Source organism: Bombina bombina, chromosome 9 (genome assembly GCF_027579735.1).
Source record: "Bombina bombina isolate aBomBom1 chromosome 9, aBomBom1.pri, whole genome shotgun sequence".
NCBI classification, from domain to species: Eukaryota; Metazoa; Chordata; class Amphibia; order Anura; family Bombinatoridae; genus Bombina; species Bombina bombina.
The window spans coordinates 32,245,788-32,264,697 of NC_069507.1; the positions used below are offsets into that span (position 1 = coordinate 32,245,788).

The 18,910-nt window shown below is 36.6% G+C and overlaps 1 protein-coding gene across 2 annotated transcripts in view; it reads right to left on the minus strand.

Annotated features, from left to right (window-relative positions):
* UNC5B (unc-5 netrin receptor B) overlaps window positions 1-18,910 on the minus strand; it is a 253,403-nt gene that overhangs the window by 58,273 nt on the left and 176,220 nt on the right. The window lies entirely within an intron of this gene.

The window sequence follows — 18,910 nt, forward strand, 5'->3', positions numbered from 1 at the left end:
GGTAGCTGAAACTTTATACCCCGCCTGATACCCTTGAATAGATGTTTCTTTAGCTTTGTGGTTAACTTTCTGCATCACAAAAATCCAATAGTCTAGAAACATAGTTACTTTGAATATGTTTAGGGTACATTGCAGCCAAGTCAAGGTCATCTGTGTTTTAAATGTCATCTAGTCCCACCTAGTCTGTACTAGCATGTATTAGCTAATTAGCATTTGTATGTCTGTTATTGTTTATTTTACATTTTACTTTCATTTTACTAAAATAATTTTTTTGGCATGATATTTTACATTTCACACTGAGCTGTTTGTAATTTCAATATAATATTTTTGCTTACTAATCATTCTACACAAATTGTGTTTTCCATATAAACAAAAATAAACAATATAATGTATTGTCCAAATTTCCCTTTCAATAACTCTGTTAATTTGGAGGCCAAAATTGAAAATCAGAATAAAAAAAATGTGTAGACATTAGGGGACAAAAATAAGTGATGAAAGCTGTGGAACTTACAGAAATTTACTTTTCCCTTTTTAACTCAGTACTAAGAGGAGCCGGCAGGACATTTGTCATAATACATTAACTGCTCTTTTAGAAATGATGAATTTAACTGCCAACTAATTTCTCTGTCCAGCTCTCTCCCTCACTGACACTCTGTCTCCCTTCTCTTGGCTTCCAGATAGTTTTCCTTCCTAAGTTTATTACAGACATGTAATTTTCTCAGCAACCTACCAATTGTACCCAGTCACCAGGCAATTAGCCCACACAATGCCACTGTGATGCCAGATTGTAATCATTTCATAGACTGAAATGCAAGTGTGCAGCAGGACAGCACAAAAGAACTGGGAAATTGCTTTTATCTTTCCATTTTTGAAATTAAAGAAAAAAATATATTATTTTATAGTATATGAAGCTATAGTATATAAAAATAATTTGCATGAAAAGGGATTGATTTTACCTCACACCATAGTTCTACTTTTGATCTTATTATTTGTTTAGAAAGAATGCTGGGATGTGTGTAACTATGTGCAAACAAACTGAGTAATACAACTTTTTTTTTTGTTATGAAGGTCTAGTCCTGATGATCTTCTCTTTCATGTCATTCCCAAAGCATGTCACGCTTCCCCGTGTATATGCACATGATTATAGTACAATATTATATGATTCTTACTACCTTTGGATTTATTTCACAGATAACAAATGGATGATTGTTGTATAGCCACAGATCAACTCACATTTTTACTGGAACAAGTGGCTCTATTTTATTGCAGATTCTATGTATGTGACAGTAGTAGATGGCACATTCTGTGTTAGTGTGTTAGTCTATAGTCAATTCTACAAAGTATTTTACCTTTCCCCTTCTTGGCTCAGTACTCTTCATTAGCCACTAAAACAATGAACACATACTCATTAACCTAAGGACATCTAAGAACATTTTCTCTCACACAATGTTAATTTGTTTCCCTTATTTAAGCACCCAGGGACATCTTAACAGATGGCCATAATACATTTGAAAATGTATTTAAGGTCCTAAGTAGGAACTGCGTGCTGTTGGGAATATAGATTTTTTTAAAAACATTTCTGTGCAGAATATGGAACCTACAATTTTAAAGAAACATATCACCAGTATTGGCACAGCACCCTGTATCATTAGAAACATTTTTATGATATATTTTTAACAAGAACGCAACCCACTCCCAATAGAGCAACAAACTGACCATGGCCACAAAACATTAGCCAGATATATATTACTTCTTAATACATAAGCCACAAACTCTATATGGTAAACAAAACCTGAAAATATATACATTAGTTTATCTTAGAAAGAAAAGGAATAATACAGTTACTATAAATTGCATATGTGTGTTTTGTGTGTTAACACTCTAGATCAGGGTGTCCAATAGGTAGATCGGGATCTACCAGTAGATCCCGAAGGCACTGCTGGTAGATCGCGGCCAATGTGATTAAAATGATGTGGTCAAGTTACGCAATCTTAGCAAAGTAAAGGGGGTCAGTGGCAGTAATTTGAATGCAGTGTTTTGTAACATGGCACAAGGGGTTGCTCCTGTTAACCCGCTCTAGATGTTACAAATGGGAATTGGCAGAGTGGAACAAAAGTAAAAAAAAAATTGTAAATGTAGACTTTATACAAGTGAGCAAAGTGAGGGCAGACAAAAAAAAAAAAACAAAGAAAAAAAATATCAGCAAGAAAACAATGGAGAGTAGATTGCACAACCCTGTAGTAGAAGAAAAACTAGACGTGTGCATTATTAGCCAGGCAAAAAAAACTAGTCCTGTTCAATGTATCTGAACAAGTTGAAAAAAGAAAACAAACATGAAATTCAGGATCAACCTGCAAGAATTCCTAGAGATCTGAACAAGCCTCCAGTTTGTCTGCAGAAAGGGAATCCCTATTTTGTTAAAAAATAATATATGTGTTTATAAGATGCAACCCTGTAATTAAAATGTTATGCTTCAGCTGCATACATGATTCATTTAGTACATAGATCAGTGCTAATATCAGCTTGTATTAATAATGCATAGCCTGAAAATAAAAACTTGTCTCTCATTTTTGCAGTAATAAAAATGCACGTGATATCAAAATATACAATAAACATTCCAGCAATTATGAAAAAAAAGGAAAAATGAAACTTGCATTTGTACGGAAATTTTAGGATAGTAACTGCACAGTTATTATGCACGGTTATTTTTTTATTTCTGTCTGTTTCTTCTATCTGTAATTTTAATTCCATATGCTATAAGGAGAAAGGTCGCAAGTCTAGACTATCTATACATTTTATTTTAAAGTTATAAATCTGTAAGAGATGGCCATCCAACATCACTCTAACCGTATTTCTATAGGACATTGAGGATAAAAGGGGTGTAAGAAAGTAGAGTGGGAGTGCATTTGTTTTGTGGTGTAAAATAGAGGATATTGTTTTATGGAGAAAATAATCAGACATATTTTTCTAAAAGAAAGATGGGCAACAGGAGAAACCTTCAAGGGCCACATGTGAACCTCGAGCTGACCAATGCCCACTCACTTCTGGCTTATGTCTATGTTTAAATACTATTAAATAGTCTTACAAAATGTGTACAGCTGCTAAAGTAGCAAAACAAATGTGTGTTTAAGGGTTCTTAGTACACATGTGCATTGGTCTGTTGTGTTGTAAAACAAATGGATATGGCCGTCACCAGCTGCATTTAGCTATATTCAGAGCTGGATTTCTTCCTGTGAAAGTGCAGCACACAAAGATCTGGATTTTTATAATTTTTAAACTTTTTTATTTTTTTTATTATTTATTTGTATATAATGTTAGATAATGTATGATATCTGTATTTTATGATATCTGTATTTACCCCTAGCAACTAAAAGCTCTCTGAATCTTAAAAATTCCAGGGACACTTTGCAGAAGAGCAAGCAAGCGGGTTACTGGAGTATTGACGACCTGCTGTTCAACTGCTCTGCCCACTCAGTTCTGCAAGCAAAACACACCCATTTGAAAGTAATTTAGACTTATCCATAGTTTATTATACAGATTACAGCACCAAGCTCTTACACCTACCCAGTCTCTGGAACACATTCTGGGCATATGGTTATTTTTACAACACAGCATCAAAATTAGAAAGACAAATAATATGTGAACCCATTCAATAATAATAATAATATTCCATTAGGAATGAATTATATTTAAATAATACACTATATCTATTTATCATCTATCTATCTGTATGTATGTGTGTGTATATATATATATATATATATATATATATATATATATATATATATATATATATATATATATATATATATATATATATATATATATATATGCAAACAACAAATGTTGTGCAAAAGAGATTTTCAGGGACATTTCCAGGGACAAAAAAAATCCAGGGACTGTCCCTGGAAATCAGGGACTGTTGGCAACTATGTTTTAAAAGCACATTCTACAGCAAAAATTACTGACAGGACACAACTGGTCAGTATTGCAGTTAAAAAAAAAACAAAAAAATCACTGGCAAGGTTTGCAACTCCCTAGTAGTACTTTGTCTATATGATTACAGGGGGGGGTAAAAACATAGTAATTATAGGCTCACTATCTGAAAAATATGACTTGCTCAAACAAACTGGAGAACATAACAAATATTTAAGCAATGTTTGAAATATAAAGTTGTTTCACCCCCATGATACTGTGAAAGGCAAAGTGAGTGAAAAACAGACTGAGCTGTGCGTGGACACCATTCCATCAAGCGAATAAAGATGTTTTACCTGATTTGTTCAGTCTCAGTTATGTGTATGTCCCTTTCTCTTTAAGTAGATAAAGCACTACCTCACGCAAAGGACCTATATGATAAACAACCATATAGGAGGTAGCTCATGTTAAAGACATATTTTATGAAATCAAACACCCTTCCCTAACCCAGTATTTTCAGAAAAAAATAATCCTTTTATTTTCCCATAATAGTGTCACTTTAATAAAAAAATATTTACACATTGAGGGCCTAGGGCTTGATTAACGGCCACACCAGAGACACAGTGGGACTTGATAAATAAGACATTCTTTCTGTAGCAACAAGCTATTTTTCATCGCCTTCATCTCCAGCTCTTCATAAATAAAAATAAGCCAAGAAAAATCGACTCTCCTGAATCACACCTGAGTTTACTTGACAATAAAGAACTGTTTAGATAAAACGCATGTGATTTAGTACCTCGTTCACTATAGATTTTTATTTCACCTTAGCCTCAGTAGCAGAAAAGCCTATTTAAAACAATAACAATAATGATTTTCATTTGGCAATAAGTCTCTAAGAAAAGTTCACCAATTTTGTATTGCAGAAATCATCCTGAGTCAGAAACTTTCAAGCAAACTTTCTAGACACGTGCTGTCTCTGGCAGCCATTGTGGTTAAAGGGCATTACACATTCATTCTAGTATAAGGCAGCAATTAAAGGACATATAAGTCAAAATTACATTTTTATCACTCAGATTGTCTAAATATAACATAGACAAAAAAATAAAACTTTTCCAAAACATTTCTTTTATACAATTTACATATTTCTTTAAAGGGACACTGAACCCAAATTTTTTTCTTTCATGTTTCAGATAGAGCATGCAATTTTAAGCAACTTTCTAATTTACTTCTTTTATCAATTTTTCTTCGTTCTCTTGCTATCATTATTTGAAAAAGATGGCATCTCTGCTAAGGAGACAGCAAATGTTTGGTTCAGAACCATGGACAGCACTTGTTTATTGGTGCTGTCCAATCAGCAAGGACAACCCAGGTTGTTCACCAAAAATGGGCCGGCATCTAAACTTACATTCTTGCTTTTCAAATAAACATACCAAGAGAATGAAGAAAATTTGATAATAGTAGTAAATTAGGAAGTTGCTTAAAATTGCTGCTCAATCTGAATCATAAAAGAAAAAATCTGGGTTCAGTGTCCCTTTAAGTCTCCTTTGTTAAATGGATATGAAACCTAAAAATGTTCATTTGTGATTCAGACAGAGCATATAATTTTTTTTTTTTTCCATTTTACTTCTATTATCAAATTTGCTTCATTCCCATGATATTCTTTGTTAAAGAGATACCTAGGTAGCAGCTGGAGAACTACATGGCAGTAAACAGTGCTGCCATCTAGTGCTCTTAAACATGAATAACATTCTTGCAAAACTGCTTCCAAATAGAGCTCCAGACACGTGGCCGCTCCTGAGCTTATGACCCGGCTTTTCAGCAAAAGACAACAAGAGAACAAGGAACAAATGATAAAATAACTCAATTAGAGAGTTGTTTAAAATTGCATGCTCTATCTGAATCATAAAAGGATAAATGTGGGTTTCATGTTCCTTTAAGCACTGATTACAAAATATGGGGTTGATCACAAATTATCAACAAGTTAACTGATGCAGATGAGCTCTTTTTGAGGTTGATACAATAACAATAATTATTTATGGACAGCAATTTTTTATTTATTACTGTATAGCCCATTGTTACAGGAAAAACTCACTAATATTATTTACTGCCATCCTGGATGACATTAAGAAGGAACATCATCAACAAAAGGATATGACTGTTACTTGCTCAATTAATTAAAGTTTAACAAATAATAAGCACTTTTACACTAATATACGATACCCCCTCAAAAAAAGCAAAAAAACACCAAACATATGCTCACTATACAGATAATGTCCATGGTCATATCCCTTAGAGAGACATGTACATATATATATATATATATATATATATATATATACGCCTCTGATTAAGAAGGAGCTACATACAGCATAATCCTTTGAAACGCGTAAGGCATACCACAGGCTCACACACGGAGCCTTTCTTTTTTCCGTCGGATATTTTGACTCTCCAGAACCTTTTTTATAAAAAGGTTGCAACCGGCCGGTACAACCTGTTTCTGAGTCACTCTACTAACTGTATTAAGGAGAAATATATACATTGCTCTCGTCCATTTGGAATATTTGTTTACATGCTTTTAAGTTACCTCATATTCATTGAGGTTGTTTAATGTGAATTTGCATTTGGCTATTATTTTATATTTATAATAAAAAAACAATATTACACTATGTCCTGCATTTCTGTTCCCTTTTTATGACACCGAGTCATCCATTGAGGTGAATATCTACAAGTGGATTCTTTGCCTTCTTTATGGGGACGACTACCAGAACCTGAATTAGAGGGACTTCTGCATGAAAATCACGGGGACAGAGCAAGGCTTTGTGATCAAGACCGAGGAAACGAGTCATCCTTACAGTACCATCCTAATCGTGCTTCACACTCACCTCATATGATTGAGGGTGCTTTTTGTAAGTAGTATATACAAACCCCTTTGGGATAGATATTACTTACAAAACTATTTCTGAACAGTGTTATAGAGACTTTTTATATGTATATCATATCATTTAGTAGCCTAATACCACTGGTTTACTTTGAACTGTCTCAAACAGACTCTTTAACGTATATCACACCATTCAGCAGCCTTATATCACTGGGACACTGAAAATCCAAGACCGTGTTTATCTGTTAATCTCTTTAATCTAGAGATCCTAGAAAGGTGTTTTTACTGTGAACATTGCTATTATTGTTGTTTGTATTATTATTATTATTCAATCACTGATTGTGTTTACTGTTATAAATATTGTTGAAGGGGCACACCAACTAGCGCAGTATCCCTACCAGTATACTTCTTTCACATATATATGTATATATATATATATATATATATATATATATATATATATATATATATATATATATATAGTTTTAGAGCACAACAGGTTAATATCACATGGGGTTAAACACATAATTATCTATGGGTAACAATGTAACAAACACACACTCTTATAAAGAAGTGCACAGAATGTTTTGCTTGAGAGTGTTTGTGCAATTTTAAAATTCTATGTGGCAACCACACAGCACAGAACATAGTTGTGCAGTAACTGTATCTTCTAGTTAAATTATGATTCCAAGAAAGTAACCTAAGGACATATTAGTTGCACTTTTGTGGTGTGTTTTGCAAAAGCAATGTGCCAATAAACAGCTACAGTTATTCTAGGAAATTAAAAATCCTGCAGTGTGGTATCCAAAGGACTCCAAAATATTCAGCTGCCCCCTTCACTATATACAAAGTATTTAAAGGAATCTAATTTATTTTGCATAACCAATCACATAATAATACAGTTAGCCAGTCACTAATGGTGCTCTATATGTGAAGTTGCCACTGTGTTTAGAGCAGTCAGAACTTCTTTACAAGTAATGATGCATTCTGTATAATTTATTGTCACATACTGATTTTGGATAATTCATATAAGAATATTTGATAACAGATTTAATCCACTTCAATGCACTACTGCTAATACAATCTAAGAATTGTATGACTTCAAAATAAAAGGGCTGTTATAAACACTAACATCAGGCAGAGCTAAAAACTGGAGCCAAAGCACATCCTATTAGAAATAAATTAGTTTCACTATTGTTTTCTCTTTATGATACTCTGATGAAATGGACACCCTTAAAATTGTGGATTACAACCAAAAACAGAACAGATAAATATTTTGCTTGAACATTCCTGGGATCTTGCTGTGTTGGAGTCTTGTTCCTATTTGAAATGTTTCACGTGTATTTAGTATGGCACAAGCACACCTGTCTCTACCTCCTCTCCCCACATATCTAAGTATTGTTTAGATGAGATCTGACAAGAATTTCCACCCATTACATACACTTAAAGATATATTACTTTGCGTGAGCTTGTTGTGACATGTGCCTCGGGGTAACTTTTCCCTTGTCTTTCTTCTGCAATCAAATAGAAAGCAATAATTATTTTTCTAGTCTGTTTGCATCCAGAGGGGCTACAATGCGCAACATGACCTGCTCTGCGGTAAATGATACCGAGTCTCAGAGAAGCACACAAAATAATATCAGACAAATACACAGTAAAGAGACAATGCAAAAGCACTTTGCATTTGAAACAAGTAGAAGATTTTTTTTTCTGGCAACATTTTTTAAGTTAATTCCATTCTCCCTCCCCCTAACTCATGTGACAGTTATTAGCCAATCACAAAACACAGATGCGTCGAGCTGTTGCCTCAGAATGCGTATTTAAAGTGTTTTTAAAATTGCTCTCTTTGAATCATGAAATTTTAATTTTGACTTTAGAGTCCCTTTAAAGGGACATTATACACCAACTTTCATATAACTGCATGTAATAGACACTACTTTAAAGAAGAATCTGCACAGAAACTGATCTAAAAATCATTTATAAAAATGTTTAGAAACTTAGAAGCTCCCAGTTTAGCACTGTTGATGAGGTTAGGCTGGGACACTCATTGAAAGGTGCTGAAAAAGCAGTAGAGCACATACTACCCCCTCTCCTGCATATAAAAACACCCACTGCACAAACAGGTGAAGGCAGGAATCTGTAGACTTCAGTCTACATCTGATATTTGGGGCTTGGTTAGGAGTCTGAAATCAGCACAATGTTATTAAAAAACAAACAAAACTATACATTGTTACAAAAACACTCCCAGGTGGGCTATATAAATGGATCATCTACAAAACATTTATGCAAAGAAAAATCTAGTGTACAATGTCCCTTTAAGTGAATTTTTTCGGAACCAAGGCTATTGGGATGCAGTGGTGATTGCTTCCCCAAAGTTGCTATCAATTGTAAATTGAACAGGAATGCGGACCATGCCCAAAGTAGTTTTTATAGCTCTGCCCTTTCCATTCCAGGAGTATGGACAGCGGTTAACCTCTTGGATGCTGAAAGGACTACAACACTTTGCAAATGGCTAACAGACATTGATGGGTACACATCTATAAAACCTGATGGAATTGGGGCTGTGGAAATACCCAAGATACAGAGACAAAGTATGAAACTATAATATCTGTATCTTGCAACATTCCATACCACATTTAGAGACTTCCAGGGAAATTACAAACATTGTTTTACAAGAAATATTTCAGCTTTTCTCGGGTGGCCAAAAAAAGCTCAAATCTCCAAAGCGGCTCTTACTGCTAAAACACCAAGTCATCCTTCTATTATTTCTCAATTATGTTTACGGAAAGGAAGAAAGTAAGAGAGAGAATTAAATAAGGGCTAGCAATCTTTATTAGAGTCATGGCTAGCAGAGCTCACAAACATCTCTCTCCCTCCGGCTGGTGGAAGGATTGATGAGACTCATTAACCTCCGCACTCAAACTCTCAGTGCTGTAAATCTAATAAGGCTCCGGCTTGGCCCATGACACAAACCAAACCTCTACTTTCCCTTTTGCCTCATTATAGACCAAAACAAATGGTAAAACTTTCTGAAGGTCCTAATTTTCTTTTTCTTTTGTTCATACTTTATTGATTCTTCTAATATAATAATGCCTTGCATCTTGTGTCACAGTGAGGAGAATAGTAAAGTGTTTCTGAGAAATGAACAAGAAAAAATTGCACAGATCTACAATAATCCAAGAAACCAAACTACAGGCATGTTAGAAAGTAGCAGTTATGATTTTATTATAGTTTTGCTTGGGTTTTCGTTTAGTTGGGATAAATGCGCAGCAAGTCCATATAATTCCTCACTCTACAGGTTTAAGAACAAGAATTCTTTGCCCACAGTGATGGCGTGAAGAATACCAATGGCTACAAGTTAATAAAGTTTGCTCGATGTGTAAGAGTTAATCTTACAGATATCACAGACTGAGCATTGCAGAAAACAACCAAAAAGGGGTTTAAAAGGAAATTGTAATGGATGGCTCTGGAGCTGCTGATTGGTGGCTGCCTCTTGCCATTGGCTTTCAGCTAACTTCCAGTTGTGCATTGCTGCTTCTTCCACAAAAGATACCAAGAGAATAAAGCATATTAGATAATAGAAGTAAATTGATGTTGATATTGAATGTGGTTAATAAAAACATGTTGTAATCTATCATCCCACTTAACAAATCAGAACAATAAAATCCATTTCTTTTTTTTAATCTTTTAACCTGGTATAATTTAAACACCAGCCCTGGAACCATTTTTCCTGCTGATGTCGATGAATTTCTGCATAAATGTACAAGGCTCCAATAAATGGATTTTTCCTTTCTCCCCACTGTGAGTGTCAGTTGAGAGAAAACAATTGAAGCTAGTTCCCATACAGTGGGTGGGCCGTCTGGCACGGCTTTGGGATGGGTATGAAAGGATGTTTTCATAGCTTATGATAAATGTGCCCAGCATGCCTCTCTCTCTCCCTGCTATCAGCTAACCCCTGCTTCTGTGTTCCCAGCATCCTTTGCTTCCTCTCTTCTGGCACTAAATACACTGTAGCACATACTAACAAACCTGCAAGAAACTTTTATTCTGCTTACTTGATCATTGTTATATGTTGTCTCTTTATCCACCTTGTTAAAGACTCCTGACTTACAGTGTATTCATTGTTTCACTCTTGTATATGCAGCTCTCATGCATAAAGGGACAGTCTACTCCAAAAACGTTATTGTTTAAAAATATAGATAATCGCTTTATTACCCATTCCCCAGTTTTGCATAACCAACAGATTACCTTGTATCTAAGCCTCTGCAGACTGACCCTTATCTCAGTTCTTTTGACCAACTTGTTTTATAGCCAATCAGTGCTGACTCATAAATGGGAGTGAACACAAAATTAGCTATATGGCACAAATGAACTAGCAGTATCTAACTGTGAAAAACTGTCAAAATGCATTGAGAAAAGAGGTGGCCTTCAACGTCTTAGAAATTAGCATATGAGCCTACCTATGTTTGGTTTTCAACAAAGAATTCCAAAGGAACAAAGCAAATTTGATGATAAAAGTAAATTGGAAAGTTGTTTAAAATTGTATGTCCTATCTGAATCATGACAGTTTAATGCTGACTTGACTGTTCCTTTAAAGGGACATATTTTTCTATTGGGCACATAAATTAAAGTGAAGGTAAAGTTGCGGCTCTCGGATCATTCATATATGTAGCCTATGCGCTAATATATGAAAACGCTAACTTTTAATAAAAAAAATAAATAATTGTAAAATTATATTTTTTATATATTACTTTTGCTATTGACAGCACCGTCGCTCCACCCTTGATTTGACTTCCTGGTAAGTGCTCTATCCCATGTAGAAAGCAGCCCCATCCGCTTTCTACGTAAGCAGCCAGGCTCACTCTCTATTAACTAAAATGTGCGTATTGTGTTGGACATGCGCTATAGAGGGGCGGTTTGTCTACACTCTTGGCCGCCTAACGGCCAGGATTTCAATCGGATGCCGGCGTTTACGTCACCATAACAAAATATGTGACACAGAGCTGGGCATTCAGCTGGACTCTAGGATTTAAGGTTTGCAGTGTCATTATATTGTTTAATATTCAAAATGAAAAGAAAATTATGAATTAAACTTATGTTTATTTTTATTGATCTATCAAATCCTGCTTTTCATATGGCGGAACTTTACCTTCACTTTAACAATATGAAATATATATTTTTTAATAGTAAAAGGATAAATAAAAGCTTTATAAAAGGGACATTAAAGCCAATAAATATACACATACATACACAGAAACAAAAATTATATCAACAAATATTAAATGGACACTAAAGTCTTAAACTTTCACAATTCAGATAGAACAAGCAATTTTAATCCAATGTATTTCCATTACTAATGTGTTCTCTGTCTTTTTATATGCACACATTCTGAGGTACCAGCTTCTACTGAACATGTGCAAAAGTTTACAATGTATATGAGTCTGTAATTGGCTGATGGCTGTCACATGATAGAGTGGGCAGGGAGTTAAAAGCAAATCTTTTACATTTCTCAGTAAAAAAACAACCCTACTAATAATTTAAAATACAGCAAATGCTATAACGTATTTTTATTGTGCATTTGAGGGTTATGCAACTCTACTGTATTTATTTCAGGTTGACTGCCCCTTTAAGCTGTGTTACTGATAAATGTTTAAAGGGATAGTCTACACAAAAAAATTTTTATTGTTTAAAAAGATAGATAATGCCTTTACTACTCATTCACAACTTTGCCCAACCAACATTGTTAGATTAATATACTTTATAACATTTAGGGGTCGACTTATCAAGCTGTGGCGGACAGGGGTGCACATACGCACCCCTGTCTGCCGCAGCTCGCCTCTGACAACACAGTACTAAATGCAACTCAATAGATTTTAAATAGCCACAGTCATGTGATCAGGGGGCTGTGAGACGATGCTTAGATACAAGGTAATCACAGAGGTAAAAAGTGCATTAAAGTGAAAGTCCATTTTGATGAATTAGTGCCTGATTTTTAATAAACCTATTAAAAACAAGGGCACTTTTATTCATCAAAATTGACATTTCACTGTTTTCTTCAAAAACTTACCTTTTAATCCTGGCAGTCACTCCAGCACTTCCTCTGCCCGTCGCAAGCCGTCTTCGCAGGTCCAAAATGACGAATCCGGCTTCCTCCAATCACATTGTTGCATCCCGGGGGGGGGGAAGCTGTGATTGGAGGAAACCTGATTCATCCTTTATCACATCTGCAGAGGCTTCTGATGGCCAGGGGAATCGCTGGAGCGGCATTCAGGATAAAAAGGTAAGTTTTTGAAGAAAACAGTGAATGTCAATTTTGATGAATTAAACTGCCCTTGTTTTTAATTGGTTTATTAAAAACCGGGCACTAATTCATCAAAATGGACCTTCACTTTAATATAACAGTGTTTGTTATGCAAAACTGGGGAATGGGTAATAAAGGAATTATCTATATTTTTAAACAATAACAATTCTATTGTAGACTTTCCCTTTAATAGCACTTGAAACTGTAACTTTGCTAGAAATTTGATATTCGTTGTAGTCTGCCTTGCAAAGCCTCTTTTCTCCTTTGCTGTGACCAATAAGGGAAATATATCATTAAGACCCTGAATTGTGCAAGCAACTAGTGTATGGCATATTGCAGGGTCAGGGTGCTAAATTATGCAGTACCCAGTCCAGCACCTGTAAGAACATGGGGAAAATACAGTTACAGAAAAAGTGGGCTAATAATGAATGCACCATACAATTTTTTTTTTCTGTCCATTTTTAACAGAATTTACTTTTAATTCCTTTAAGAAACCCGGAACCAAACCTGTCTGTGCTTAGACAAATCCAGCAATCAGAACTGCCAGACACTCAGACTGGGCAGCCTTGCCAGGACCAGACAGGAACTCCTTAGATGTATTTTTACATCTGCTTTTAAGATGAACCTGAGATACCCAAAGAACAGGAGACTAATTTAAATAAACATGAAGTCAAAATTAAAGTTTTATGATTCAGACAGAGCACAGTCAAACAAAAAACTCTCCAGTTTTCTTATATTATCAAATCTACCTCTTTCTTTAGATTTTTTATTTGGGATAAAACATGTTGTTAGAGCACTGCATTGCCTGTGACTGCATGTGCAACTCTGCACTGCATTGTCTGCGATTGCCTGTGCACCTCCTGCATTGTCTGTGGCTACCTGTGCACCCCTGCACTGCATTGTCTGTGGCTACCTGTGCACCCCTGCACTGCATTGTCTGTGGCTACCTGTGCATCCCCCTGCACTGCATTGTCTGTGACTGCCTGTGCATCCCCCTGCACTGCATTGTCTGTGACTGCCTGTGCACCCCTGCACTGCATTGTCTGTGACTGCCTATGCATCCCTCTGCACTGCATTGTCTGTGACTGCCTGTGCATCCCCCTGCACTGCATTGTCTGTGACTGCCTGTGCATCCCCCTGCACTGCATTGTCTGTGACTGCCTGTGCAACCCTGCACTGCATTGTCTGTGATTGCCTGTGCACCCCTTGCATTTTCTGTGGTTGTCTGTGCCCCTCCTGCACTGCATTGTCTGTAACTGCCTGTGCACCCCCTGCACTGCATTGTCTGTGACTGCCTGTGCAACCCCCTGCACTGCATTGTCTGTGACTGCCTGTGCACCCCCTGCACTGCATTGTCTGTGATTGCCTGTGCACCCCCTGCACTGCATTGTCTGTGATTGCCTGTGCACCCCCCTGCACTGTATTGTCTGTGACTGCCTGTGCACCCCTGCACTGCATTGTCTGTGACTGCCTGTGCACCCCTGCACTGCATTGTCTGTGACTGCCTGTACACCCCACTGCACTGCATTGTCTGTGACTGCTTGTGCAACCCCCTTCACTGCATTGTCTGTGACTGCTTGTGAACCCCCAGCACTGCATTGTCTGTGACTGGCTGGGCACCCCCTGCACTGCATTGTCTGTGACTGCCTGTGCACCCCCCCTGAACTGCATTGTCTGTGACTTCCTGTGCACCCCTGCACTGCATTGTCTGTAATTGCCTGTGCACCCCTTGCACTGCATTGTCTGTGACTGTCTGTGCACCCCCTGCACTGCATTGTCTGTGACTGTCTGTGCACCCCCTGCACTGCATTGTCTGTGACTGCCTGTGCACCCCTGCACTGCATTGTCTCTGACTGTCTGCAATCCCCTGCACTGCATTGTCTGTGACTGTCTGCAACCCCCTGCACTGCATTGTCTGTGACTGTCTGTGCACCCCTGCACTGCATTGTCTGTGACTGTCTGTGCACCCCTGCACTGCATTGTCTGTGACTGCCTGTGCACCCCCCTACACTGCATTGTCTGTGACTGCCTGTGCACCCCCCTGCACTGCATTGTATTTGATTGCCTGTGCACCCCCCAGCACTGCATTGTCTGTTACTGCCTGCACACCCCCTGCACTGCATACATACTTCCATTTTTAAACAAATTTCCAATTTACTGCTTTTATCAAATATACTTCATTCTCTTGTTACCATTTGTTGAATGAGCAGCAATGCACTTCTGGGAGCTAGCCGGACACATCAGGTGAGCCAGTGGGTAGAGGGCTATAACTGCAGCTAGCTCACAGTAGTGCATTGCGGCTCTTGAGCCTACCTATGTATTCTTTTCAACAAAGGACACCAAGAGAATAAAGCTAATTAGATCATAAAAGTACACTGAAAAGTTATTTAAAATGACATGCTCTATCTGAATCATGAAAGAAAATGTTTGTTTTTTATATCCCTTTCACCCTCTTTGCAGAGTACGAAATGCAAGAATTAGAGAATGCCATTATTGCATAGACAGTCCCTTTAAATCCCTAGCGGTCTTATTTAAAGGGACATTGTACACTCGGTGATCCATTTATATAGCCCATCTGGGAATGTTTTTGTAACAATGTATAGTTTTGCTTATTTTTAAATAACATTGTGCTGATTTTCAGACTTCTAATCAAAGTTTTAGATGTATACCGATTTATATAGACTTCAGACTACTTCTGTTTGTATAATGGGTATTTTCATATTCAGGGGAGGGTCTGCTCTCAGCCCCTTTCACTGGGTGTCCCAGCCTAACCTCATCAACAGTGCTAAACTGGGAGCTTCTAAGTAAGTTTTTATACTGTAGTTTTATATCAGTATCTGTACATATTATTCTTTATAGTAGTGTATATTACATGCAGTTAAATGGAAATAAATTGGTGTATAGTGTCCCTTTAATGATCAGTGAACAAATGCTCCTCCCAGTTTTACCAGTTACTATGTTTCCTATACTGCTAATTCACATTATTTAATAAATCAGCTTCTAAAAAAAAACCCACATACGTTGTTGAAGCTGGAGGGGCTGGAGACAAGAAAGAGTCCTTAGTGAATTGTGTCAAGGGTATAATACCCTGCTAAACCTGAGAATTAGACAATTTGTTACTTTCTTTTTTTCTAAAATGTAGAAAGTTATATTCCCTGTATAGCACAGACCTAAATGAGAACATAAATATGAAATAACTTTCCCCCATACTTGCATTTTCTTATTAGAATTGTAGGCATCATGCAATCCATCATTAGAAGGAACACGCCTATTAAAAGCAACATTTTTATCCAATCATAATTGTTATATTTAGTAGATTATTGTCTTTGGTAGCTGAGAGAGGGAAACAAACTGTATATAGAGAAGAGCTGGATACTCTGAAGTGAGAAGCTCTCAATCTGTGTTTAGTTGAAAAACCAAAACATTTCAAACAAGGTAACAGTCTGCTGTGTTAGACCTCTGGCATGAAGCACTCAGCTGTTCCAGATGGAGTTTTGTTTTAATCCAAAGACGTAAAATGCTGCAGTGGTAAAGCTTTTGTAGATATATGGCTCCAAGAATAACACATTCCTAAATGACCTTGTACTTTTTGCAGGTCAGTGAAAATGTCAAGATGTGGAAGGTTGCAACTGAAGTGCTGAATTATTGGTTTGTTGAAGACTAAACAAGCACTTGTCTCCTTGTAAATATTTTAGAGTAGAACTTGACAAATCCCAGTAGCCAGGGTTCTCTAAGAATTTTGGCTTATATTTGGTTTCAAAAGTTTCAGTTTTGGAAGAGTTGTAAAATATCAAGGAGCAAACCCACAGGCAAACTGATTTTTATACCCTTGGCTGCCAAAGAGGTCTGCAACAGATTGCAATGTACAGTGCTCTGAATATCCACTTCTCCCTGGGAACACACCTATTTGTATTGTACCAACAGATATTATTATGCACCTCTATCTAGTTTGTCATTTAGCATGGACTGTTGCTTTAATTGGTGCTGCAGGCTGCTACAGGGAAATATCCAGGGATGAGAATGAAGCATTTCTGGGTCTCCCATACCATCACTAACAAGTCCCTGTCAGCTGTGTACAAGTGCACAGCTAATAGTTAGTGACAGTGTTCCCTAGCTGAACCAAGACTGTACACAGCGTTACCTGATTCTTGCAATTACAGTGCTGCCATTTTAACTGCTCCATTATCTTGGCGTGGGTGAGAGTCAATATATAGGGACACAGACTCACTACAGTTAGTAAAAAAGACAAATATTGCTGATAGCTGACAGGTGATAAATGTATTCTTACCCCAAGAACAACACAGTAGGTGATAATGAATGTATGGTCCTCATTACTTCTGATAATAATAAATCATGGGGATTTTACAGTTAATCTAAATAATTTAAATCAAAGGCTGAATTATTTCTATTAAATGCTGTTTAATGTTTTAAGTCTGCACCAGTCTTTATATTAACCACAACAAATACAATTTAGCAAATATTAATTTTAGTCTGCTTAACATTACTGAGATTTTTTCACTTCAAAATCCAAGTGGTGTTGTTGTTACAGAAAATATTAGTATTAGAGTTTTGCTTATTGTTCACCTGCTACATTCTTAATGACCACTTTGTAGATTTAGACAAAACAATTTTGTATATCACAATAACTCCGCATTTTCCTGTAACAGACTATTAATTGATAGTAAGCAATTAAACAAATAAATATTTTTAACAACAAAACATCCATTTAATACCTTGATAAAAAAAAATGAGTGCAATCAGAAACTTATATTATTCTATTAATCAACATGGAAAGCATAACTAGCCCATTGGCAATACATATGATGTATGTAGTTTAATTACTGCAGTTATGCATTTGAGCACTAGAGGGCACCAATGAACCACCAGCTGTTATGTCACTACAATATTTATAGGACTGAGCACCAAAAGTAAATTCCTTTCCTGTCTTACACTAAAATGTACCAGCAAACTTTTAAAACCGTGGTGCAAACATCCTGTTACGAGTTTTGCATCACATAGATCTCAACTATCTGCAGCATATGAAGGGAAACATAACCCACATTTCCATGCTGACCTTGCTATACGTGGCCAATACTATTGTATACATTAATAGCCAGATGCTACAGAGAGCATTGTGGATCATTTTAGAGTAGACTCACTAGAAAGACCTCAATAATGATAATAGCTTACGTCTTTGGATGCTTGAGTAACATGATGCTATGGGTTCCTAAATTACCTGTACCCTTGGATTCTAGTGTTCTTTGTATATGAGAGCATGTGAATAAGGGTACCTACATAACTTATGCCTGAATAAATATGGGTAATATTTCTATTGACACCTGACTTACCTATGTTGAGGATTTTCTGATTATCCTGTGTCTATAAAAACCTGAGCCTACGGGTTCCAAAATAACCTTTGTGTATAGGTTCCTCAGTATTGTATGTCTGAAGGCACCAAACTAACCTGTGCATCTGAGTGATCTGTCTCTATGAGAACATTAGTTACTTTCCTCTGTGGATGCCTGAGTTACCTGCCTCTATGAATGCTCCTGAAAGACTGGTGTCTATGGGTCCCTGAGTGACCTATGTCTATGGACTGCTTAAAGGGACAGTTTACTCAAAATTGTTCTCCCCTTTAATTTGTTCCCAATGATCCACTTTACCTGCTGGAGTGTATTAAATTGTTTACAAGTAACTACTTTACCCTTATATTGGCATTTGAAATAGTTGATTTAGCATGTCGTATCCCCACCTATTCTGAAAGTTTGTCGCCGTAGGTCCAAGCTATAGATAAGCTTTGTAAACACAGCCAGCAG